Below are 26605 nucleotides of genomic sequence, written 5' to 3' on the forward strand. Positions count from 1 at the left end.
GCGGCATTTGGATTTACACGCCTTGGACACACTCAGTGCACTGTACTAGGGTCTGACAACTAAAACAAAATATCCAATCATGGAACCACTAATCAATATATCAATTTATAGTAGGGAGCACTCGCACTGTGGCACTGGACAGCAGTGGCACAATGCCCAAAGCATCTAACACCAGTAAAAACACCTGAGGCAAAAGCAAAAAATGGCTGGGAGACCCACGCCAATTGTGCCAGGTCTAACAGACACTATGGTGGGATTGTACGTTACAGCTGTGGACAGCCTTTTTTCGAGCACAACTGCCCACACTTTATGCTATTTGTGGGCACAGAGTCTTGGCCTCTCACTGTCTGAGCAGGACGGGCACGACCTTTGGAAAGACCATACCAGTTTCCTCCAGGAGGTCAGGTTGAAATTCAGTTATTTCAAGTTCCTACACTGGACGCCGGAGTGCATCTATAAAGCACATACGGCAGATGACTCCAAGTGCTCGAGGTGCTGACGTTGTGGTGCACTCGCCTGTGACATTTTGCCTTTCCTGCGGACTGTACAGTACTTTGTGCTTCTGGGAATCTGTTTGGGATACCTTGATGACCAATCTAGAGCGGGCACCGCAATGATGGCCCATCTGACTCTGCTTCACAAAATGTCAATTTTCCAAGATTTAACACTCCATGGTAAGAGTTATCCGGCTACGACCTTCGTAGTGGGAGTTGTCTTTTTGGGGGCGACCATGGGGCCTGGTACCCTGCCTTTTCTCTCCTGTTTTCATGTCCCTTCCCCTCGTGTTCCCACTCGTCCTCCTTCCCTGATCATCTGCGGGATCTTCTGGGCCACATCACCTCTATCTGAAGGAGTTGTTTTATTTATTGTTTTTCCTGATATCATTGTCTTCTCACAAGTTTTAGTTTACAAAGTATCTTGGACTCTACTGAATCGATAAACTTTCATAATTGTTATATGCTCATTGTATATGAAAAATCAATAAAGAATTGAGGTATTAAAAAAAGACACAGGGAGTGGTGTCACTTAACATTCAACTTTGACAATATCAAAGGAAGAGACATTACTGAATTTATAGACATGATCAGAACAAATGTATTGTGATAAAATTAACAACCAAGTCTCACTAAAATAGACATTCAATTTAACATTCTACTGAACTGTGTGCAGTACTCGTGGTGAAATATGAGTAAGGTTTTGCCAACAAAATGTGGGACAGAGGTTCTGTTCTGTGCCCAATAGACACTTGTGAAGTTGTAACTAATCCCCATAGTTTGGAAGAATGGACCAGGTTTGAGTGAGACTTCAGACCGACCTCCAAATGTGTGAGTGCCACTCATGATGAGTGAGGCTTGAGGGCTCTGATGTATACACGTCCAAACTAATGTCGCTGTCGAGGCACTCAAGGCTGCTTGCATGACAATGCTACAAAGAGTTGATGCACTCACTAATCCACGGTGTACTGATGACCAGCGTACTATGATCTAGGGGCTTATATAAAGGAGTACAATATTTTCGAGTAATGAAATGCCCCTCCCCCGTTCTTCAGACCAGTAAAACACCCACTCGTTTTTATGATACAATGCAAACTGTGCGAGAAAATTCTGGTTCATACTTGATATCTCTATCTTAGGAATTAATTGCTTCAAAGATAAATTGCTTTTGTTTGTCACTGAATCTTTGTTGAGAGAGGGAGGTGGTTACTGTAAACAAAACAACAAAGCCTGGAAGAGGCCGCTATCTTAATAATTTAGAAGACAGTTGTGCTCTTAAATCAGAAACTCAAAACCTAATTAGAGCATACATTTCAGTCTTGTTCGAGGATATAAAACTGTATCAAATATAAGGAATAACCGACAGACAAAGGAAAATTGAAAATAAACTGTTCTTTTAATTGTCGCTTTGACACATGACCTATGCCAAATTTTATTTGATCTGGTGTTTAAAACTCCATGATATTTTCCTCTGTTTACTTTCCTATGTACCACGCTATGGATTTGAAAAACCTGCAAATAAGTCATTTAAAAAAATATATAAGCTGTCCATTTTCATTGCAAAACTGACCCATATAACCATATATTCATTGAAATACAGATAAATTCATTGAAATACAGACTGTCACTTCCAGTTGTCACCTTTCTGTAAATACTCTTTAGTCCTTTACATCAGTGTTTGGAAGATGCTCATCTGAAGTGAAGCTATAAATACTTTTCCACAGCAGCAGCCAAGTGTGAGGCCTGTACTTGAACTGTGTGACCCTTAAAAACATTCACATCTGTGACATCTGAAATCCCATGTCTTTGCATGTATAAAGGCTTGTTTGTGTGAAATTTAGTCACAGATGGAGCCTGGAGGCTGCGGTTCCGTCAACGGCCACCAGAGGGCGCTCTTCGCCTGCTGATGAAACCCACTGAGCTGCACATTGTATGAAAGGGAGAAGGGTTTCCTCTTCCGGGTCAGCGGCGGCAGAGACAGCGGCAGCAGCGGTGACATCACTTCTTGTCTCTCCTGGTGTGTCCAGCCTGCTGCAGAGGAGGAAGAAGCCCTGTCTGGTGGGCAGTTACTTCCATCTACAGACCCTCACAGACCCCCCTCAGACCCCAGACCTGCTTCTGCCCCCCCTCAGACCCCAGATCTGCCCCCCCCCAGGAGGAGGAGAGAGCCTGGACAGGTTTCTGCTCAGGTAGGAGAGCTTCTAACTCACTTGGCTGCAATTTATTAATCCATGGATCAGATTTCCCCCGCCTGGCATTCATGGTCAGGTCAGGAGAGCTCATCTCTTCCTGCTGCTGAGCCTGAGTGGGGAGCGGAGGAGGTGAGGCCTGTCCAGGGGAGCAGTGTCTCTCTTCGGGGCCTGTGCATAACCCCCTGAGGCTCAGGTTGGAGTCAGAGGCGCTGTATGGGGTGGAATGAACTCTGGGCTCCTCTGTCCTGAATGAGAACCCATCACCGAGAACTCCTGTGAGAAGCACAGAGAGGCCTGTCCAGGGGTGCAGAGGAGGTGAGGCCTGTCTAGGGGTGCAGAGGAGGAGAGGCCTGGCCTGTCCATGGGTGCAGAGGAGGTGAGGCCTGTCCAGGGGTGCAGAGGAGGTGAGGCCTTTCAAGGGGTGCAGAGGAGGCGAGGCCTGTCCAGGGGTGCAGAGGAGGAGAGGCCTGTCCAGGGGTGCAGAGGAGGTGAGGCCTGTCCAGGGGTGCAGAGGAGGAGAGGCCTGTCCAGGGGTGCAGAGGAGGAGAGGCCTGTCCAGGTGTGCAGAGGAGGAGAGGCCTGTCCAGAGGAGGTGAGGCCTGTCCAGGGGTGCAGAGGAGTTGAGGCCTTTCAAGGGGTGCAGAGGAGGCGAGGCCTGTCCAGGGGTGCAGAGAAGGTGAGGCATGTCCAGGGGGCAGAGGAGGAGAGGCCTGTCCAGGGGTGCAGAGGAGGTGAGGCCTGTCCAGGGGTGCAGAGGAGGAGAGGCCTGTCCAGGGGTGCAGAGGAGGAGAGGCCTGTCCAGGTGTGCAGAGGAGGAGAGGCCTGTCCAGGGGTGCAGAGGAGGTGAGGCCTGTCTAGAGGTGTAGAGGAGGAGAGGCCTGTCCAGGGGTGCAGAGGAGGAGAGGCCTGTCCAGGTGTGCAGAGGAGGTGAGACCTGTCCAGAGGAGGAGAGGCCTGTACAGGGGTGCAGAGGAGGTGATGCTTGTCCAGGGGTGCAGAGGAAGTGAGGCCTGTTCAGAGGTGCGGGGGAGGTGAGGCCTGTCCAGGGGCAGAGGAGGTGAGGCTTGTCCATGGGTGCAGAGGAGGTGAGGCCTGTCCAGAGGAGGAGAGGCCTGTCCAGGGGTGCAGAGGAGGTGAGGCTTGTCCAGGGGTGCAGAGGAGGTGAGGCCTGTTCAGAGTTGCGGGGGAGGTGAGGCCTGTCCAGGGGGCAGAGGAGGTGAGGCTTGTCCAGGGGTGCAGAGGAGGTGAGGCCTGTCCAGGGGGTGCAGGGGAGGTGAGGCCTGTCCATGGGGCACAGAGGAGGTGAGACATGTCCAGGGGTGCAAAGGTGGTGAGTCCTTTCCTCACTAGTTGGGGTGCTGTGGATGTGAGGCCTGTCCAGGTGGGTACAGAGGAGGTGAGACATGGCCTATAATAGGGAGTGGGGGGAGTACAGAGGAGGTGAGGCAAGTCATGTGCTGAGGAGGCAAGGCCTGTCCATGGGGGGGGGAGAGGAAGCATGGCCTGTCCACGAGGTACAGAGGAAGCGAGGCCTGTCCAGGGGGTGCAGAGGCTGTGATGCCTGTCCCGGAGGTGCCGAGGAGTTGAGGTCTGTCCCGGGGGTGCAGAGGAGGTGCGGCCTGTACCCGTAGTGAGGCCTGTCCTGGAATGCAGAGCAGGTAAAGCCTGTCTGGGGGTGAGTGCAGATGCCTGTTCAGGGGGTGCAGAAGAGGTGAGGCCTGTCTTGCACAGGGGGGTGTGGGGGTGCAGGTGAGGTGATGCCTGTCCTGTGCAGGCGAGGCCTGTCCGCGGGGGTACAGAGGAGGTGAGGCCTGTCCAAAAGGGTTGCAGAGAAGTTGAAGCCTGTGCAGGTGTTGCAGCAAAACTGCCTGCCCTGACTCGGGGTGCAGTAGAGGTGAGGCCTGTCCAGGGGGGGCGGTGCAGAGGAGGAGAGGCCTGTCCTGTGCTTGGGGTTGCAGAGGAGGTTAAGGCTACCCAGATAGGGATGAGGAGAAGGTGAGATATGTCCGGATAGATGTGCAGCAGATAGATAGATTACTTTTTTGTTTGATTAGTAAAAATCAGTACAATAATGATGTACAGATACTAAAGCATATATCTATTGATGGTTAAGATGTTTGCACACAATAAAAAGAATAAGTTTCCTCACAATCTATAAAATCCCAAATGCGGCCCTTGGGCCAATAAAGGTGTGATGTGTGATAGCAGATAGTAGAAACTTATGATATTCAACAATAATCATTGCATAAAACCAAGTCAGCACCTATTCAAATCTTGTGGGCCCTCTAAGTTCATTCTACTTCAAGTGGGGCTGCCTCACACGGTGAGTTCTGAACCAAAGACCACTTCAATTATGTTACAGTCAAAAGACACTAATCCTTTGTTAAATTTGAACTCCTTATTAAAAGAAGGGAGCTAGGCTCTCGTCTTTACTAAACATCTAACAACTCCACTTACATTGTACAGATCAACTTCTAGGGTATGGGAAATTGTGTAAATTGGCATTTTTATGGTGTTGGAGTGGCCCAGTGCTGGTTGATAATTATTGACTCATCGGCTCTCACATTGAGTAAGCCTTTTTGCTGCTCTTGTAACAAACCTGGTGAACCGGATCTTAAGCATCTGGTTCTCTGGGTTCATGGACGTAAGGATGGCTTGATTTAATTCCAAATCATTTGTGGTGGTGCAAAAGAACAAGTGATCAAGCAGCGTCTCCAAGCCGACCCTGGTGTGGCTGAACAGGGCAAGGTCATCTGGGTACAAAGGGTTACCGACCCTGGTTCACCCAAGTTTTGAGAGTGGGAGTTCATATCTTCAAATGACTGTGATAGATCCGGGATAAAGAGGTTGGAAAGGAGAGGCGCCAACACACAACCTTGTTTTACTCCGCGTGTTTTTTTTTCTGGAGATGTGGGCGCCGTCACGCCGTTTATACGGAACCACGTATTCATTGTAACTGGATAATTGACCCCCAGGCACATGTTTGAAAACTGCTTTGAAATCAACAAAGCAGTAGTGAATTAGCATTTTTGAAGCCGCAGCTTTGTCCAACAGGACTGATATTGCAAGCAAGTTTTTTCCTGATTTTGCCTCAAATCTCGTCTGGTTGAAGCGTATGAGGTGTTTTTTGCCACAGTGACAGATCTTGAAGCAACAGACCTGCATAGTATTTGGATTCGACTTCTAAAAGTGCAATCATCCTGTAAGTTCTTGGATCAGATCTCAGGCCACCTTAATAAATTCGCTGTATGATGGCTCGACTCCAGGACTCAAGTATTAGCTGGTTACTCCAAAAATAACCGAAAAGGGGTGCCAGGCGTTCGGCCCAGACGTCGGTACCCTGCTTGTACACTGCCTGTGGAATGCCATTTGGCCCGGTATCCCTATCTGAGCGGCTTTTAATTATAATATGTGCTGTTCTAGTAGTCAGAGCATCTGATGCTTTTGATGCCTGTTGGAAAGGCACGGCCCGCTGGTGCAAGGATTTAGTATCAGTTGCTAGTGGCATCCAAGTGGCCATGTCTATGGGTTGCTCTAATGTCCCGGCATGTGTTATGGGAAAGCTGTAGTTGACTTGGGTTGATTGGAGGAACCATTTTTAAGGGTTCTGCCAATAGGCCTGCTTCCTTATCAGACACTTTAAAGTGGGCTGTTAGAAAGGTTGCCCATTCATCCTTCGGATATTAGGGCTACTTTGACCTCCTTCGCTCTTTATTTTCCCGTTCACAAGGAACCAAAAGGTCTTTGAGTTATGGTTTTTACTCGCATGGACTAATCTTAACCAGAACTGGTCACAGCGTTTTTGTGTCTCTAGGAGTATTGCTCGCCCGAGTACTTTTTGGGCTTGTTTATAGATGTTAATTAGTTGGTCCTTCCCCTGGCACCTGTCTCAATTCTGAGTTACGTAGATTTTTAAATTTCCTAACTTCAGCAGATGTAGTGGTTGAGTTGCATCTTTTTGTTTTTTGTGAGGAGTACAACATTTTTTTAAGCAGTTGGCTAGAAAACATCTCCCATGACGTAGAGAGCGGGGTGTCATCAAGGCTCCTTGTCGCTAACTGGACTCGGCATGTTGTCATTATTGTTGCTATCAAAGGATCTGACCATTTGAACTTTTTAAGGTTCTCTGTAAAAATTCCTTTTGTTGTCAGAAATGTCATGCCGAGCTACACTAAGTGACAAGGTGATTACTTGGGTTCGATAGTCGCGATCACCTCGTGCAGCGATGGTGTAATTTAATTTTGATCGGTGGGAGCATCACCTTATTGCATATAGTGTAGTTTATAGAATAAGTGCGGCCATTTGTTCATGTCCAGTTTGGAGGGGTGTCCATGGGGAAACGACCATTCAAAGTTATATAGCCCCGAATGTTGAACCGTAGTAGCACCTATTCACCAAGTTTACTGTATCTGTTGGTGGTAGGCTTTGTTTGTTCCATGATGTTATGTTATGTTATGTTATGTTAATTTGTGACTTTTATAGCGCACGGCTACTCAATGAGTGTCCCGGCGCTTTATTGACATCCTAAAAGCAAACATAACACATAAAGAATAGAGAGAGAAGCACAAAAAGAATTTTAATTATTTTGTAAAATCTAAGAGGCAAACAGCCAGGTTTTGAGGGCCTTTCTAAAAGATAGCAAATTAGAGTTGCTTCGTAACAGAAAAGGCAGAGAGTTCCAAAGCTGAGGAGCCCAAAGCATAAAGGAACGACCTCCCAGTCGAGCCTTCCTCACACGGGGCACAACGGCAAGAAGCTGTGATCCTGATCTCAAAGATCGCGACGGGCAATATTGCTTGAGCCTCCTCTGCAGGTATTTAGCCCCAGTTGAGTAAAAGGCCTTATGGGCAAGAGTCAGAGTTTTAAAAACTATCCGCTGTCGGATAGGCAGCCAATGAAGTGCCTGTAATAGGCCAGAGACATGCGCTCGCCTGTGCAAGCCAAAAATGGGGCGAGCCGCCGCATTTTGGACCACCTGCATTCGCTGCAAGAGGTATTCGGGCAGGCCCAGATATAAGATGTTAGCATAGTCCAATCTTGAACCGATCAAGGCCTGCACCGCAATCCTCCTGTGATCTTCTGAGAGCAGCGGAAAGAACTTCCGCAACATGCGAAGAAGTCCAAAACACGAGCCTGTAAGAGTGAGAATCTGAGATCTGAGGGTCAAACCGTTGTCAATTTTGACCCCCAGATTCTTTGCCACCTGCGACGACTGGCTCGGTGGAGACATGTCCATCGGCCACCACATCTGCCAGTCCGGGTCGGATTGACAACCGAAGAAGAGTACCTCCGATTTATCTGAGTTGCACTTGAGGCTGTTCAGTTGGAGCCATTTGAAAACAGCGCCAAGGCACTCACAGATACTCTCTCCGTCAAAATCCTCCCCTTTCCGGCAGGTGAAGAGAAGCTGGGTGTCATCCGCGTAGGATACGATCTGGGCTCCATAGGACTCCGCCAGAGCCGCCAAAGGGGTCATAAAGATGTTAAACAAATGGTGGGAGGACTTCTTGCGTCGTGCTCATCTGGAGAGTCTTGAAAGAGGTTTGTGTTGTATCACCAGTTCTCAGACATTCATACTCACTTAATAGGTTACACATGATCCGGAGCTGGTGATCAAACTTGAGCCTTTTCTCCCTGGCGCTTGGTGAAATATATACGGTGATCAAGAGCATTTGTTTGGTAGATTTGGAGCTTCTGATTCTAATACGAGTAATCCAATCTTCTTCGAATTGTAGCTGGTCGATGTTCACGTTTAACTTGCCAGTGCCAGGTGCTGAGGAGGTGAATCTTGTCCAGAGGTCAGAGGAGGAGAGGCCTATCCAGGGGGGTGCAGAGGAGGTGAAGCCTGTCCTTTGCTTGGAGGGTGCAGAGGAGATGGAGCCTGTCCATGGGGTGCAGATGAGGTTAGGCATGTGCAAGGGATGCAGATGAGGTTAGGCCTGTCCTGTGCTTTGGGGCATTTAAGAGATGGAGCCTGTCCCGGAGGCTGTAGAAGAGGTGAGGCCTGTCCAGCTGATACAGAGCAGAGGTGAGGCCTGTCCAGCTGATACAGAGCAGAGGTGAGGCCTGTCCTCTGCTGGGGTGAAACCTGGCCTGAAGGGGTAGACGGTGAGGCCTGTCCTGACTCTGCATGATATACTATCTGGTAATACTTCCTTGAAATGTTGCTCATTTTGCCCCTCCTTCAGTCCATATGAAGCCAGTGTGCGCCACATACCCCCACCCACCCTCTTGACCAGAGAGTTCCCAAGATCCAGTTGTTACATTCTCACCTGTCACGAGAACTGACAGACAGAATAGGACCTTTCCTGCTGGTGGACACTGAACGCTTCCTGTTAGTCTCTCCATCGAGTGCAGTCCCATCGGTGCTGCGGCTGCACAGAAGCAAAGCACTCAGGTACATTCCCTGACCTCACCTGTCAGAATGTCAGGAGCGCCCCAATATCTTATCCCACATGACTGCCCTCGAGTGCTCTAATCGGCCCCAAATCAGTGAGATCGCCCTCAAAACAATCATCTCTCCATCAAAAATATGTTCCTTCTCAAAAGATTTCACCAGGTTCATCTAAAGGATGAGAGGTGAGCAGTGCACATTCGAACAGCCTCCCCGTATCCATCAGGATGCACCAAAGCTGCTCCAATTTATGAGTTATAGATGCATCTCGTTAAAGAACCCTACATCACTAGTGCATTAACCGTCCACAAACCAGATAGTCTCCTATCAAGTCTTCACTTTATGCTTGTCTTTGACCATATACAGTGCTCTGTTGCCGGGTTTGTGCTATAGTAATGCCATATACATACATACATTCATCCATATTAGCATGACCAGTGGGCCCTTCTACAGCTTCCCTGTCCGCTCAAATGCCTGCACGTTCCTCTGCTGAGAAGCCGTGCTGGCCTCCAGTCACTGTTGCCGGCCATGGACCCCGGAATGGGTGCCCACCCATCGTACACAGCATTGCTTCACTCCTTGCCCTTCCAGGGCAGTGGTCACTGATTGCAAATCGTCATCCAATCTGCATCTTTTTCACTTGCTCACAGGCTGCCTGGTTTCCTTCACAATGGAGTGCCTTGAGTTCCTGCCATCTCGAATGTCCCTCACTGACTTGCTGACCCCGGTATCGCCCACCAGCCATTTGGCTCACATGTTGTTGGTGACGTGTCCCCTGATGCCTCCACCTGCCTTCAGTGCCCTTTGGGCTGGGTCACCTCCCTTCCACTCCTGGTTCACCTTAAGAGCAGGGATTGGATGCATTGATGCCTTGTTGCTGCCGTTTGTTTGCACGCTGCATCAGCTTGAACTTGAAATGCTGTTGCTCAGAGTGCAAGGTTTCTGTAACTCTAAGAGTGGTTCACTCATTTATGGAGGGCGGGCAGAATTATGTACAAGGACTTTAACATGACATTTGTCAACCAGATTGATTTAATTTGTATGTTTCATGGGCTCTAAATGGAAAGATGGGGTTATGAAGAAGCAGGCTTATATGTTCGGACCTGCTCTCTGAGACTGTGTGTGGGCTGTATATTGACTAAGACCTTGTTCAGCCTGTGGGTGCACTGTATGCTGACTCAGACCTTTTTCAACCTGTACGTGTGCTGTATGTTCACTAGGGGTGGGCGGAATTTGCGTAATCGTGTTACGCAAATCTCAGTGAAACGGTAAAAAATCTCCGCGAACAGGCAGAAATTCTGCGAACACGCGGGATTGCTTGTTCGCGATGCTTTTTTACTGTTCACCATCGCTGTTTGCGTGCTTGAGGGAAAATATCTCGGGAACATGCATTTTAGAACACGAACAAGCAAAAAATTCGGCAAAGTAGCGGAATGCACAATTTTGGGCAATTTCGCGTTCTTTGCGGAACGCAAAATTACTCAAATTCCGCAAACGAACGGAATTTACCGCCCTGGCCTAATGTTCACTCAGACCTTGTTCAGCCTGTGGGTGGGCTGTATGTTCACTCAGACCTTGTTCAGCCTGTGGGTGGGTTGTATATTGACTCAAACATTGTTCAACCTGTGGGTGCGCTGTATTTTGACTTAGAGCTTGTTCAGCCTGTGGGTACGCTGTATGTTTACTCTGACCTTGTTCAGCCTGTGCGTGTGCTGTATGTTCACTCAGACCTTGTTCAGCCTGTGTCTAAGCTGTATGTGCACTTAGACCTTGTTAAGCCTGGTGGTGCGTTGTCTCATCACTCAAACTTTGTTCAGTCTGTGGGTGCGATGTATGTTGACTCAGACCTTGTTCAACCTGTAGGCGTGCTGTATTTTGACTCAGACCTTGTTCAGCAAGTGATCATGGTTCATTGTGTGTCCATTGTAGTGGGTGAACAGAAATAATATCGAGTTGGAAATATCGAGTAGCAGAAATATCGAGTCTAAATTCTCTGACTACAAAAATATCGACATTCAGAATATCGTTGTCAAAAATATCGAGTTGAAGATAAGTAATATGGTTTTTCAAAATATCGAAGTAATGAATATCATTAGCAAAAATATTGTTGTTAAAAATATCGTTAGTGTGTATTTTACATGCATGTGTTTTATTTTGTTGTGTAAGTATTGCATTTGTTTTTTAATATATGTGTTACCTTTTTAGAAGAAGTTATTAATTTTTTTTTAAGTACATTTTGTGTTTTAGTTCCATAGCGGGTTGTGGGTTTATAGGGGAATAGGGTGGGAAGTAATTTAATTATAATAAATTGAATAATAATTTTTAGAAGTTATTAATTTATTTTAATTGCATTTTGCATTTTTGTTCCGTAGCGGGGTGTGGTTTTATAGGGGAATAGGGTGGGAAGTAATTTAATTATAATTAATTAATAAATAATGTCGATCAATTAATATTTATGTATTTAATATTTTATATTGTTAATTGTGGTAATTCAATAATTATTAACTAGTTATTATTTGGTTGTTTATTATTAATAATTATTTTTTAAATATCTTAATTGTTTTATTTTTTTAGGAGCGGGTTGTGGGTTTATAGGGCACTAGGGTGGGAAGTACTTTAATTATAATTAATTAATTTAAAAAAAATTAATTCATAACTATGTATTTAATATTTTATGTTGTGAATTGTGATAATTAATTTATTATTCACTAGTTATTAATTGGTTGTTAATTATTAATAATTAATGGTAAATATCTTAATTGTGTTATTTTTTAGGAGCAGGTTGTGCGTTTATAGGGGAATAAGGTGGGAAGTAATTTAATTATAATTAAATAACTAATATTTTGTATTACTTAATAATTAAGTATTTAAGATTTTATATTGTTAATGTGGTAAATAATCTATTATTAAATAGTTATTATTTGATCGTTATTTATTAATAATTAATTAGTAAATATCTTAATTGTGTTTTTTAGGAGAAGGTTGTCGGTTTATAGGGGAATAGGGTGGGACGTAATTTAATTATAATGAATTAATTCAGGTTATTTATTACTTAATAATTAAGTATTTAAGATTTTAAATTGTTAATTGTGGTAAATAATTTATTATTAAATAGTTAATTGATTGTTAATTACTAATAATTACTTGGTAAATGTGTTAATTGTGTTCTTTTTTTAGGAGTGGGTTGTGGGTTTATCGGGGAGTAGAGTGGGAAATAATTAAATAAATATTATTTAATTTATATATTTTTTTTTTATATTTATGTATTTAAAATGTTATACTGTTAATTATGATGTATAATTCATTGTTAATTATTTATTAATTGGTCATTACAAATTATGTATTAATTATTCATTATTTTATTTGTGTCTTTTTTTTAAGAGTGGGTTATGGGTTGATAGGGGATTAGGCTGCAAAGTAATTTAATTTTAAAATATTTTGTTAAATGTTTGTGTTATAATATTTACTTTAAGTTGTTTTATAGTGTTAATAGTGTGATTTAATTAATTATTGATTGTTTTTAAATTGTTTGTTAATTTTAATTATGAATTCATTATGTTAATAGTGTTATGTTTCACGCTATTTATGGTGTCCTCTATAGGGCAGTATGGTGGGAGGTAATCTTTTTAATTATTTAATGATTTGTTACTTAATTTTAAATATTAGTGGGAATAGTAAATTATTCACCTCCTCGTCAACACTTTCACAACTGTTGCACTCGCTGGAGTGGGAATAGTAAATTATTCCCCTCCACTATTCAACACTTTCCCTACAGATCTACATGCTGGAGTGGGAATAGTAAATGATTCCCCTCCGATATTCAACACTTTCCCTACTGTTGTACTTGCTGGAGTGGGAATCGTAAATTATTCCCCTCCGCTATTCAACACTTTCCCTAATGCTGTATTTGCTGGAGTGGGAATAGTCATTTTATCTACTCTGCTATCTAACACTTTCCTTAATGTTGCACTCCCTGGGGTGGAAATAGTAAATGATTCCCTTCAGATATCCAACACTTTCTCTACTGTTGCACTCCCTGGAGTGGGAATAGTAAATTATTCCCCTCCGCTATCCAACACTTTCCCTACAGTTCTACCTGCTGGAGTGGGAATAGTAAATTATTCCCCTCCGCTATCCAACACTTTCCCTACTGTTGTACTTGCCAGAGTGGGAATAGTACATGATTCTACTCCACTATCCAACACTTTCCCTACAGTTCTACCTGCTGGAGTGGTAATAGTAAATTATTCCCCTCTGCTATCCAACACTTTCCTTACTGTTGTACTTGCTGGAGTGGGAATAGTAAATTATTCCCCTCCGCTATCCAATACTTTCCCTACTGTTGCACTCTCTGGAATACGTATAGTAATATTTACCCCTTTGCTATCCACCACTTTCCTTAATGTTGTACTCCCTGGAGTGGAAATGGTAATTTATTACCCTGCGATATCCAACACTTTCTCTACTGTTGCACTCCCTGGAGTGGGAATACTAAATAATTCCCCTCCGCTATCCAGCACTTTCCCTACAGTTCTACCTGCTGGAGTGGGAATAGTAAATTATACCCCTCCACTATCCAACACTTTCCCTACTGTTGCACTCTCTGGAGTGGTAATAGCAATTGTTACCCCACCACTATCCAACACTTTCTCTACTGTTGCACTCTTTGGAGTGGGAATAGTAAATTATTCCACTCCGCTATCCAACACTTTCCCTACAGTTCTACCTGCTGGAGTGGTAATAGTAAATTTGTTAATTAATTTTAAATATTTTGCTTGAGTTGGAATAGTAAATTATTCACCTCCGCTATCCAACACTTACCCTACTGTTGCACTTGCTGGAGTGGGAATAGCAATTTTATCCCCTACGCTATTCAACACTTTCACAACTGTTGCACTCGATGGAGTGTGAATACTAAAATATTCCCCTCTGATATCCAACACTTTCTGTTGCACTCCCTGGAGTGGGAATAGTAAATTATTCCCGTCCGCTATCCAACACTTTCTCTACTGCTGTACTTGCTGGAGTGGGAATAGTAATTTTATCTACTCTGCTATCCAACACTTTCCTTAATGTTGTACTCCCTGGAGTGGAAATAGTAAATTATTCCCCTCCGACATCCAACACTTTCTCTACTGTTGCACTTCCTGGAGTGGGAATAGTAAATTATTCCCCTCCGCTATCCAACACTTTCCCTACAGTTCTACCTGCTGGAGTGGGAATAGTAAATTATTCCCCTCCGCTATCCAACACTTTCCCTACTGTTGTTCTTGCCGGAGTGTGAATAGTACATTATTCCCCTCCACTATCCAACACTTTCCCTACTGTTGCACTCTCTGGAGTGGGAATAGTGATTGTTACCCCCCCACTATCCAACCCTTTCTCTACTGTTGCACTCCCTGGAGTGGGAAAAGTAAATTATTCCCCTCCGTTATCCAACATTTGCTGCAGTGGAAATAGAAATTTTATCCACTCTGCTATCCAACACTTTCCCTCCTGTTGCACTCTTTGGAGTGGGAAAAGTACATTTTTCCACTCCGCTATCTAACACTTTCCCTACAGTTCTACCTGCTGGAGTGGTAATAGTAAATTTTTCCCCTCCGCTATCTAACACTTTCCTTACTGTTGTACTTGCTGGAGTGGGAATAGTAAATTATTCCCTGCCGCTATCCAATACTTTCTCTACTGTTGGACTCTCTGGAGTGGATATGGTAATATTTGCCCCTTTGCTATCCAACACTTTCCATAATGTTGCTCTCCCTGAATTGGGAATAGTACATCATTCCCCTAGGCTATCCAACAGTTTCCCTACTGTTTTACTTGCTGGAGCGGGAACAATAAAATATTCACCTCTGCTATCCAACACTTTCCTACTGTTTCACTCACTGAAGTGGAAATAGTAATTTTATCCCCTCTGCTATCCAACACTTTCCCTACTGTTGCACTCCCTGAAGTGAGAATAGTAGTTTTATCCCCTCCGCTATCCAACATTTTCCCTACTGTTGCTGTTAATCTAGTGTTAAATGTAATTGTAAAAGATTAAAAATATTTAATATTTTAAATTATTATATATATATATATATTATTTTTATTTTTATTTTACTGGTATATGTATGTATATGTATTTATTATTTTTAATATGTTTCTAGCATTTTTATAATTTATTATATTAATTTTTATTAATATTAAGTAACATTATATTTTATATATATATGTATGTATAATTTTTGTTAACATTATATTTATTATTTATACTTTTAACCCCTTGCATACTGATGACGGCCGGGATCCGTCATGGCACACAGTGCTCGTGTGCTGATGACAGCTCCCGGCCATCATGACCGCACCCGCGATTGGAATGTGCCGCACAGGCGCAGAATCGTGGCAGCATGCAAGGAATTAAACATTTTCTAATAATTCTAACTATGTTTTTTAAATTATATGTATTATTTACTTCAGTTTACATTATTTTTTACACAATTTAAAGAAACGATATTTTTAACATAATTTTTATTCCAATATTTTTGTACTTCCCAATATGTAGATAGGACTTCGATATTTTGGACAACAATATTTTTGTCACAATATTTTTGTACCTCGATATTCTTGTTGTCGATATTCTGTCAGTGATCCATTGTAGTGCAAGGTTTAAATCTTGAGGATGTTGAGTGTTGTGGGTTTGGTCGTAGATACCAGACGAGTAAAAAGGTTTTAAAAAATATTCTATTATTCATAGACCAAAGGTGTTTTATAGTGGTTTTGTAGAGAACAAGAGTTTGTTTTCCTTTGTAAGTGAAGGACAGTTGTTTTAGAAGATGAGATGAAGTGTGATTCATGTTTGATGCAAATAAACTCTTGGTTGAAGTGTCTCTTTACTTCCTTTCAAGGTATTCTGGGATGGACCAGGTGGTGCGACTGCCTCCCTCGGAGAATTAAACAAAATTACTACCAGGTAACGTTTCCTAGTGCCTTCTGTTTCCCTTTCTTCTATTTCTTCTCAAGTCTCTCTCTGTGTCGCTGTTTTTATCTCTCTTCAGCTTTAAGAATTTGACTCCCTCTCCAGACCATTCTCTAGCTATATAGCTTATGATCTTAAAAATAAATAAATAAATCAATAAATAAATAAATACATGGTTTTTACGTAGTCCTCTTCCTTATTTGTTTTTATGCTAGCTGTTTTAAGCATTTTTCCTTTAAAATGTTGGTATACTTCAGGGTCAAGTTAATTATCTCCAGTTTCATAAATTGTGTGATGTTTTTGTTATAATTGGTACAACCCTCCATTCCCCCTTTGTCATGCCACATTTGGAATGATCTATTATCTGTTGGCCTGAAGGTATGGAAGCTCAATCGATCAATCAGTCAGGGGCTTGTAAAGCATGCTACTTACCTGTGACGGTCTCACGGCGTGGGAGGTGTAGCCCCGGTCAGCCCAAAAGCAAGGTCTTGAGGCTTTTCCTGAAGTTGTGAAGGGTAGGGGAGCATCTGATGTTGACTTGGAGCTCGTTCCAGGACTTGCCTGCGATGTAGGCGAAGGCTCTTCCACCTGCTCTGGTTCTGAGGATGTGCGGGGTCTCTGCTAGGGCAAGGTCAGCAGAGAGGAGGTTTCTTTTGGGTATATGGCAAGAAATTCTTTCGGTGAGCTATTTGGGTCCAATGTTCTGGAGGGATTTGTAGGCGTGGGTGTGTAGCTTGAAGGTAACTCTCTTCTCGACCGGGAGCCAGTGGAGGTCTGGCAGGTGTTGGGTGGTGCCAAGGATGAGTCTGGCTGCGGTGTTCTGGATGGTCTGGAGTTTGTGTAGCAGGGATTTTTTGATTCCAGTGTAGAAGACGTTTCCGTAGTCCAGTCTGCTCATTATGAGTGCATGGGTGACTGTCTTTCTGGCTTCTGGGGTAGATCTACTTGAAGGTCTTGAAGGAAGTGGAGGGAGTTGAAACATGTGGAGGCGACACCGTTGATCTGGCGATTCATGGTGAGGGAGGAGTCTAGAATGATGCTTAGGTTTCGGGTGTGGTCCATCGGGGTGCGTGGGTTTTCGAGGGCAGAGGGCCACCAAGTGTTGTCCCAAGTGGAGGGGGAGTGTCCAACGATGAGGACCTCAGTCGTCTCTGATTTGAGTTTTAGGCAGCTGTTGCTCATCCAGGCTGCAACGTCTTTCATTCTTCGTGGAAGCTTAGTCAGGTGTCTTCGGAGTTCTCCGTGAGGGAGAGGATGAGCTCGGTGTTGTCAGTGTAGGTTACTATGCTGAGCCCGTGATGTCTGATGATGGCGGTGAGGCGGGCTATGTAGATGTTGAAGAGTGTGGGGCTGAGAGATGATCCTTGGGGTACTTCGCAGTTGATCTCTGTGGGTTTGGAGAGGAAGGGTTGGAGTATGATCCTTTGGGTTTTGCCTGCGAGAAAGGAGCGGATCCAGTCAAGGGCGGTTCCCCGTATGCCGGCTTCGTGGAGTCTGGCTGCAAGAGTACAGTGGGAGACGGTGTCAAAGGCTGCTGGGAGGTCTAGCAGGATGAGGGCCGCGGTGTTGCCCTGGTCGAGCAGCCTGCGGGTTTCGCCGGTGGCAGCGAGGATGGCGGTCTTGGTGCTGTAGTTGCTGCGGAATCTGGACTGGGAGGAGTCTAGAATGACGTTCTCGTTGATGAAGGATGTCAGCTGGGCCTTGACGAATTTCTTGGTGACTTTGGCTGCAAAGGGAAGGAGAGAGATGAGCCGATAGTTTTTCAGGTCAGTCGGGTCCACAGAGGGTTTCTTGACGAGGGGCTTGACCTCAGCCTGCTTTCAGCCATTTGGGAAGATGCCGGATTCGAAAGTGGCGTTAATTGTGCGGCGTAGTTCGGGTGCAATGGCGGTGGCGACTCTGTGGAAGATGTGCAGCGGTCAAGGGTCCTTGGGAGCTCCTGAGTGAGAGCTCTTCATGGTCCTGGTGGTGTCTTCGATGGTGACCGTTGTCCAGGCGGTGATGGTGGGCTAGATGTCGTTGCTGGAGGGGAGGGTAGTTTCTGCAGTCCATTAGCTGAAGTTGTCATAGAGTGCCTTCATTTTCAGGTGGAAGTAGGAGCCGAGCTTGTTCCAGAGGCCCTGGAACAGTGTGATGTCCGTGGCTTCGCTGGAGGGTTTAGTGAACTGCTGGATGATGTTGAAGAGTTCCTTTGGGTTGCTGGTGTTGATGAGGATTTTGTTCCGGATGAAGGTCCTCTTGGTGGCTCTTATGAGTTGGTGGTATTCTGTCATGGCTTGCTTGTAAGTGGTCTGGTCTGTGGTGAACCAGGCAGCCTTCAGGGGGCGTTGTCTGTCGGTGTGGCGGAGGGGTGAAAGTTTATCTGCGCAGCTGGTGATTAAACAGTGTAGTTCAGTGGCTGCATAGTTGGTATTTGTTGTGGCAGTGGGGGGGTTGAGGATGAGGGCGGAGTTGAGGTGCTCCTCTGTGACCTTGCTCCAGTTCCTCCAAGCTGGGCTTGGGTTGGCTTGTGTGCGGTGGTGCTGCTGAAAGAGAAGTGTATGCAGTGGTGATCTGTCCAGAGAGGTTGCAAAATGTGACTGAAGTGGAAGTTGGTCCCTTCTGCAAAGATGGGGTTGAGGGTGTATCCAGTCTTTTGGGTGGGGGTGGTGATGAGCTGCTTCAGTCTGAGGTTGGTGAGGTTGTCCAGGAGGGCGGTGGAGTCAGGTACGCTGCGGTTATCGGGTTGGAAGACTCCGATTAGTATCTAGGCCATGGAAGCGATGGCCTGGGGTGCAATGAGGTCGGCAATGGTGGTGGTGAAAGGAGCACGAGGCCCAGGGGGTCTGTAAGCGAGGGTGCCACGTAGCATGGTACTGGAGCTGGTCAGGATCTGGAAGTGGAGGTGTTTGGTGTTGGAGAGGGAGTCGCTCGTGCTGGAGGTAGAGAGTCGGAGAGAGCTCTTGTGTGCGAGGGTGAGTCCTCCTCCAGGGCGGTGGGGGCGGTCCTTCCTCTGGATCTTGTATCGGTCGGGAATGGCAGTGGCGATGTTGGGGCATAGGTGGCGTTTGTCCAGGTTTCTGTGAAGAAGGCAACATCTGGCGAGAAGGTGTCGAGGAGGTCCCAGATCTCTACGGCGTGTCTGTGCAGGGCACGCACGTTGAGGAGGATGCACTTCAGGGCTCTGGTGGAACGGGCGTCTGGCGTGGGTACGGAGGCAGTGGGTGTGATGTGGATGGTGAAGGAATGTCGGCGGTGTTAGAATTGGCTGTGGGTGGTGTTTGGCGACGACAGCTGGCAGCTGTTGTGCCTTCCGAGATTGAGTGCGAGGAGGGCAGCTGGCGCGTAGCGGTGGAAGATGGGAGATTCAGGGTCCCTGGTGCTGGTCGCGGTAGGGGCGCAGATGGGTGCAGATGGGCTTGCCTTTAGCGTGCCAGCGGCATGCCTGCTGCGCCCAAAAGCTATTAAATAGGGGAAGGGGGAGGGAAGTGCAGCTGGGAGTCGGGAGCGGGAAAAGAGGCGGGGAAGATCAGGGGCCAGAAAGCGTAGAGGCAGTAGAAGGCTATGAGCAAGAAATGAGGAAACTCAAAATGAAGCAGAATAGGAAATAAGGCAAAAAAGGTGAGTTAAAGCTAATAAAGAACTGTTGAATTCTGCCAGTGTATTCTCTTCATAACAGTTTTCTTCTTTGTGCCTCTTACTTTAGGGCTCTTATAAATACTAAGGTTTATCTGGCAAAACGTTCCGCCACATTTGGTCGTTGTAGCAGTGGCCAGCCACCCCATGTTCCTGCAAACCTCCCCCATCAATTTTTGAGATCCCACTAACCCTGGCACCCATCTGATGTAGCCACATTCCTCAAGGAATATGACTGTGGTGGGATCCTAGCGCAGGTCTAGTCCCTTCTCAGGTTGGGAAGCATTGGTCCCGGAGCACGCTTCCGTCCCTTGTTCACCAGCAGTCCCTTGACTGTCCACATAGTTGTTTCCTCTATTCCATGTGATTCTATCCTCCTCTCAGTCTGTTCATTCTTCGTCCTTCCTCTCTGGATCTGACTTCCACCTCTTTGCTTCCTCCCAGTCTACCCTTTCCTGTCCTGTTTGTCACCTCCAATGCCACACTGGGTCTCTTTGAAGAAGAGTGGAAGATAGCCTCTATTTCCTTATTCCTCTGGTTTTCTAAAGTGTTTGTCTTTTCATATCCAATTTTAGTTTCCTTTCCGGTTATGCTGCTTTATTTTCCTTTTTCAGGTGTTGCAGTGTCTGGGTCCTGTTAAAGGAGTGTGACAAGTTCTGTGCCACCAGGCAAGTACTTATCTTCCACACAATTTGAAATGGTAAATTCCACTGAGCTAACTGGACACAGCCTCAGTCTACGTTGGTGATCGAGGGGAAGAGGTGTAACATTTGTTAGCTCAAACGTAGGTTACCCACAACATCGTAAACTCAATCCTCAGCAACACAATTCACAATAACACATAGTTTGGCCCATAGAAACTCTACAATTTAATCACAATCATAAGGTCCTCCGTATGAGCTAATAGGGACTCAGATAACTAGAAATGGAAAGCCACTCCTTCATGAGGACCTGTAATAAAGACGCGCCTAGCTAATAATATTCACACAATATTATTAAAATCATCAATAAGTAAGGACAAACACATGGAATAGTTATCAAGTTATCTTTCTCTAAACTTCAAGATTGAATGGTCAAAGCACAAACATGCACTAGAATAATTTAATAACGGTTATTCTTTTGTATACAGGTAAATCACAGCACATCACAGCTCAGGCCAAATACATAGTCAAATAACACCTATTGGGGAAGGAAGAGAGAAAAAGAGAGAAAACACATTGCAAAATAGAATTTGCTATTTGGAATCATAGAAACGGTTGTAGATTCATCAGAACCAGGACACGAGATTGACCCAGTAGAACACTAGAGCACAGCGTGCAATAGCCGGAGTCATAAATTCTTCAGCTGAAAGATTTTACCTGCTCAACTTCACCAGCCGGTAAAGTGCGGAGGTAATCAGGAGATGTCAGTTCAGGGAAAAATCAGAGTTCAGACCAACAGCATGTGAGGCCCAGGACTTGCAAGGGAAAATAGGAGCATGCTGTCCTTTTCCCAAGGGGCAATTATACCGCCAAACGTTTTCAGTTCCTGCCAACAAAATAACTTTTACATAGTTTGCATGATGGCCATTTGTCAAAATCCATGGTGCAACCGTCGTGTGATCGTTCTCTAAACCAATTCATCCATAACCCATACGTAATACCTTTGTTCAGTGTTCACTGTTCTTTAACCCCTACTGTAAGTCAAGGTGGGCATGTGCGCGCGACGGCCAGTGCCGTCCGAGCCACGCCTGTGATTGGAATGTCCAGCACCGCTGCGGAATTCGCGCAGCAGCCAAGGTGTTAAGAATGTGCAATATCACTTCCCTTCGGAAATAAGAAATACATTTGCAATTCGACGTGTCCACTCCACACTCTCTCTTCTGAGCTTTCAGCAAAGTCAATAGGGTTTTATTCTGACAGAAAGGATGTCCATTTTTTTTTTTTTTTTTATTTAGAATTTTTTTTTATTGGTATACAAAAAGAAGGTCGTACAAAAATATATATATACAGATATAGGTACACAGATGGTGGTCATATCTATTGTTCTCCCTCCACTGGAGAAGAAAAGAGAAAAGAAGAAAGGAGAGGAGGAGAAAAAGGGGGGGGGTACGCACGTAGTTGTCCTTGATTGTCCTTTATTGGGTCGTCCTCAGGAGCTCGTCGAGCGGGTCCCACATGTGCAGCTTGGCTTTGTGTTCTTTCGAGAAGGTGCCTGTAATGTTGTCGGCTCCTCTCAGGAAGGTAATCCAGTTGATCCATGTTTTAAAGCTTGCTTTGGCTGTGTTTTTCCAGTTCGTTAGGATCATTTTGAGGGCTGCTGTGAGAAGTAGGTCTAGGAGTTCTCTCTCTTCTTTACTTTTTAGGTTCGCTGTTAGGTGCTCAGTCGCCAGGCTGACGAAGCTGATCTCCAGATGTGTTTTGAGCACATCGTTCAGGAAAGTGTTGATTTGTGCCCAGAACTTCCTGACTTTCACGCAGGTGAAGATAAGGTGTTCGAGGGTACCTTCCTCTTTCAGGCAGTTCCAGCATTTGTCTGAGTCTGCTATGCCGACCTTGTGGAGTTTGGATGGCGTCCAGTATGCGTTGTGGAGCAGCCAGTATTTTGTTTGCGCTAGTTGTGGGGTGATTTTGTTTGTTGTCGCTGAGCTCCACATTATCGCTCGCTCTGTTTCATTTAATTGCCTGCCCAGGCGCGTCTCCCATGTGTTGGTTGCTTTTTTGTTCTGCGCCATCTTGGATGGGCTGAGGAGTTTATAGATTTTTGCCGTTTGGTGACCTGCTGAGTTGATGAGCTGCAGATACTTGATGATCCCCGGCTCTCCTCCGCACAGGTTGGCCTTTGTTATTGCTGTCTTAATTTTTAGGAAGTTATAGAACTCTTGGTTCGGGAGGTCATGTAGCTGCTGTAGGTTCTGGAACGTCAGCGGTTTTTTCTTTGTTTCCATTTGACTGGGCGTGCTGATGCCTTCTCCAATCCACGTGTCATTGTGCAGTGTCGCCCCCTGGTAGGTCACTTTAGTGTTGAACCAGATGGATTCCCAAGCAGTGCCTTTCAGTTTCTGCGCCATGTGCCTGTCCACTTTCAGCAGGGCGTCTCTCGTGTGTTTTAGTATGGCGCTCGCTTTCAGTGGGTGCCGGTTCGCTGTTAGGAGTGCTATTGGCTTGAGTCCTCCTAGGATGTCTTGTTCGACCTCCAGCCATACTGGCATGTACGTTTGTGTGGCATCTACCCAGGCGATACCCTGTTTCGCCAGACATGCCGTCTGGTATGTCTTGAAGTTCGCCAGGTTAAGGCCTCCGAGGTCTCTTGACAGTCTTAGTTTTTGTAGGCTTATCCTTGGCTTCTTGTTTTTCCACAGGAAGATGTTTATGAGCTGGTCCAATTTTTTGTGGAATGTCTCTGTCATTGGGAGTGGTAGCATTGATAGCGTGTAGTTAATTACCGGTGTTATCATCATTTTGATCGTTTCAATGCGTCCCCACCAGCTGAGGAACTTTGGTGACCATAACTCCAGTCTCTCCTTTATCTTCTTCAGCGTGAGGTCCTCGTTGTGTTGCAGCGTTGACGTGAGGTCTCTCCCAAAGTGGAGCCCTAGATATTTCAGTGGTTTCGTCTGCCATGCCAGGCCGGAATCGCCTAGGACTTCTCTTGTGGTGTGGACATTCATTGGCTTACACTCCGATTTCTCCTTATTGAGTTTGTAGCCTGAGGCTTCTGCGTATTCACCTATTGTGGCCATCAGAGCTTTTATCGACGTGGAGGTGTTCGCTGTTGTGATTAGGATGTCGTCGGCGTAAGCCGCTAGTTTGACGGTCTTTCTCTTGAGCTTTACGCCTGTTATCTCAGTGTTGTCCCTGATTCTGGCTAGCAGGGGCTCTAGAGCGAGCAGGAATAGTCCGGGGGAGAGAGGGCATCCTTGTCTGGTGCCTCTGCCCAGCGTGAGCGTTTCGGATGCGCTCCCATTTACCACTATTTTCGCCTTCGGTTTGTTGTAGAGGGCCATGACCATCGCCGTGTACTTCCTGCCTAGGCCAAAGGCTCCCAGACAGTTACCCAGGAAGGGCCACGAGACTCTGTCGAAAGCCTTCTCCGCATCCAGCGCTATCATGACTGCCTGCTCGTTGCTGCTTGCTGTGTGGTTGATCAGGTGGCACAGTAACCTTGTGTTGTCCTGCGACAGTCTGTTCTTTATATATCCCACTTGTGAGGGGTGGATGATGTTCGGCAGGATCCTGTTTAGTCTGTTGGCTAAGACTTTTGCGTAGATCTTGCAGTCGACGTTTATTAGCGATATTGGTCTGTAGTTCTGGGGATATTGTGGGTCTTTCCCCTCCTTGGGAATTATGGTGATGTTGGCCTCGCACATGGACTCCGTCATCCTCCCTTTCTGGATGCATGTGGAGTATGTTTGTGCCATCAGTGTCTTGATGTGTTCGCTGAAGGTTTTATAGAATGTCGCCGAGTAGCCATCTGGTCCTGGCGCCTTGTTCCGTTTCAGTTGGCTTATGGCAGTTCCAATCTCTTCCTCCGAGATGTCAGCTTCGAGCGACTCTCTTTCCGCCTCGTCTAGCTTCGGCAGATTGGTTTTACTGAGTAGGTCACGTCCTGCATCTTTGCTCAGGTTTTGATCCTCAGTGTACAGTTCTTGGTAAAATTGTCTGAAAACCTCCAGTATTCCTTTGTTCGTTGTTTGGGATTTGTTCGTGCGGTCAGTTATCGCTGCTATCGTGTGTTGCCTTTGTTTTGCCTTTAAGTAGGACGCCAGCTGTTTCCCTGCTTTGTTTGCTGCACATAGGTTGACTGACTTGAACTTCGTCAACCAGGAACCCGCTCTTTCGCTTAGGATCCTGTTCAGCTCGTATTTCTTTTTTGTGAGCAAAGTGAGCGTGTTTTTGTCCGTTATGTTAGCGCAGTGACCTCTCTCCAGTGCTGTTATTTCCTCCTCGAGCTCACGGAGTTTCTTGTTCCGTCCTCTGTTCATCCTGGCCTTGATGTTTATCAATTTCCCCCTTATTGTCGCTTTGAGGGCATCCCATACGGTGTCTTTCCCTACCTCGCCATTGTCGTTGTGTTCGAGGTACTCTTTGATTGTAGCTTCAATTTCTTTGACGTTCTCTTTGTTCTGGAGGATGTCATCGTTCAGTCTCCACCTCCTCGTTGGGTTTTCATTGTGTTTCCCACTTAGAGTGAGTGTTATGTGAGCATGGTCTGAGACGGTGATTGTGGCTATCTCCGTGTCTTCTATGAGGTGCGTGTGTGTGTTGGACATCAGTATGTAGTCGATCCTGCTGTAGGAGTTATGTGGGTGTGAGTAGAAGGTGTATTCTCGCGCTGTCGGGTGTTGGAGCCTCCACGGGTCTGCCAGTTGATGTTTGGTGCATAAGTCTTTCAGGGTGTTGTTGTTGTTGTTGGAGTTGTGACTTGGTCTGTTTGGGTGTCTGTCTGTTGCCTGGTCCATCGTCTTGTTCATATCCCCGGCTGTGATCAGGAGGTCCTCTTGGGGGAGATCTGATAGCTTGCTGTCCACTCCCAGCCAGAATTGCTTGTCTTCCGAGTTCGGACCATAGATATTGACCATGTGGATTGTGTCGCCTCCTCTCTGGACGCTTGCTGTGAGCATGCGGCCATCTTCATCAGTGTCCACTGCTAGTGTTGTCATGTTGGCCTTCTTGCTCAGGATGGTTATTACTCCTCTTTTTTTTCCCTTTTGCCGGTGAGCAGAGTACCTCCCCTATCCATCTGGCTTTGAATAGTTTTGCCTCCTCTTTGGAGAGCTTGGTCTCTTGGAGCATGTACACATCCCCCTTTAGTTTGGACAAGTAGTCCAGGATTTTCCTGCGTTTGACTGGGTGGTTCAGTCCTTTAACATTCATGGACACTACCTTCAAATCAGTGGACAGGCCAGCTCTTGTTGGGTTTGTCATGGTGGTTTCGCTTCGTCGCTTGTGCTTTGCGTTCTGCGGCCCCCCCCGGGGTGCTGGATGGGAAAAAAGAAATAGGAAAAGTATAGGGTGCCTGTGGAGAAAGGCAAGATTCTAGGTCCTTTGTTCATGACGCAACCGGCGGCTCTGCCATGTACTGTCATATCCGCCGACTTCACTCCCCCCCCTGGCCCGACCCCCTCCCCCCCTGGCCCGACCCCCTCCCCCCTCCCCCCTCCCCCCCGTCAGTAGTAAACCGGGTGTGCGACAGCAAGGGTCCTCACACTCCCCCCCCCCCCAAGTTCTTCCTGAGTCTTTTAGTCCTTAGCGTGTTAGCCAAAACCCCCCCGCCCCTCATGGTCAACTCCAAAAGAAAAGGATATGGTCAGCGGTTGCCCGCCCGTTCTTCCCGTGGCCACCGTGGCCTTGCTGAGGTAGGTATGGTTGTTCTTGCTGTTTGGTGGCTCACGGCATGTTCTGTATCCCGGTGGCTGTGGTCAATCTTGTTCTGTGGCCATCTGAGGTAGTATGTTGTTGTTGTGTGGGGTAGATTCCCTTTTTTGAGGTAGGTTGTTGTTAATGTCAGAGTTTCCTTGCATGGGTGCGCATGCTTGTTACTCCAGGCTATTGTTCGTAGCAGTCAAGAGTCTCGGTGGTTGCTGTTGCTCCTGTACATGGTTGTCTGCGACATGCGTGTTCCTTCAAAAGCACTCCTTCTTATTCACCTCCTTCGTGTGTTTCGTCAGAGGATGCCCTTCTCTTTGCCCCCGGGCTCGGCAGCTCCATCTCCTCTGGTTCCGGGTCTCGTAGGTATCGGTGCAGGTCGTTGGGGTCATCGAAGATTCTGCTTCCGTGTCTATCTGTCACTCTCATCCTGGACGGGCCTGCAAATGTAAAAGCAATGTTCTTTTTCCGCAAATTTTCCCTTTGGGCTAGGAAGCCTTTCCTCACCTCGACTGTTAGTTTGGAGAAGTCCTGGGTGATGGTTACTTTGCTCCCGTTTATCATCATCGGGCGGCCCTTCCTGGCTACCGCAAATATCGCCTCTG

At 46.1% G+C, this 26605-nt stretch overlaps 1 long non-coding RNA gene across 1 annotated transcript; it reads left to right on the forward strand.

Annotated features, from left to right (window-relative positions):
* The first annotated feature begins 2467 nt into the window (after positions 1–2467).
* LOC144767437 (uncharacterized) lies at positions 2468–20322 on the forward strand. The gene is made up of 3 exons (XR_013598220.1): positions 2468–2683; positions 15968–16032; positions 20268–20322. It is a non-coding gene; the product is annotated as an uncharacterized LOC144767437 (long non-coding RNA).
* Positions 20323–26605: the final 6283 nt, after the last annotated feature.

Source organism: Lissotriton helveticus, chromosome 1_1, assembly GCF_964261635.1.
Source record: "Lissotriton helveticus chromosome 1_1, aLisHel1.1, whole genome shotgun sequence".
In the NCBI taxonomy this organism is placed as follows: Eukaryota; Metazoa; Chordata; class Amphibia; order Caudata; family Salamandridae; genus Lissotriton; species Lissotriton helveticus.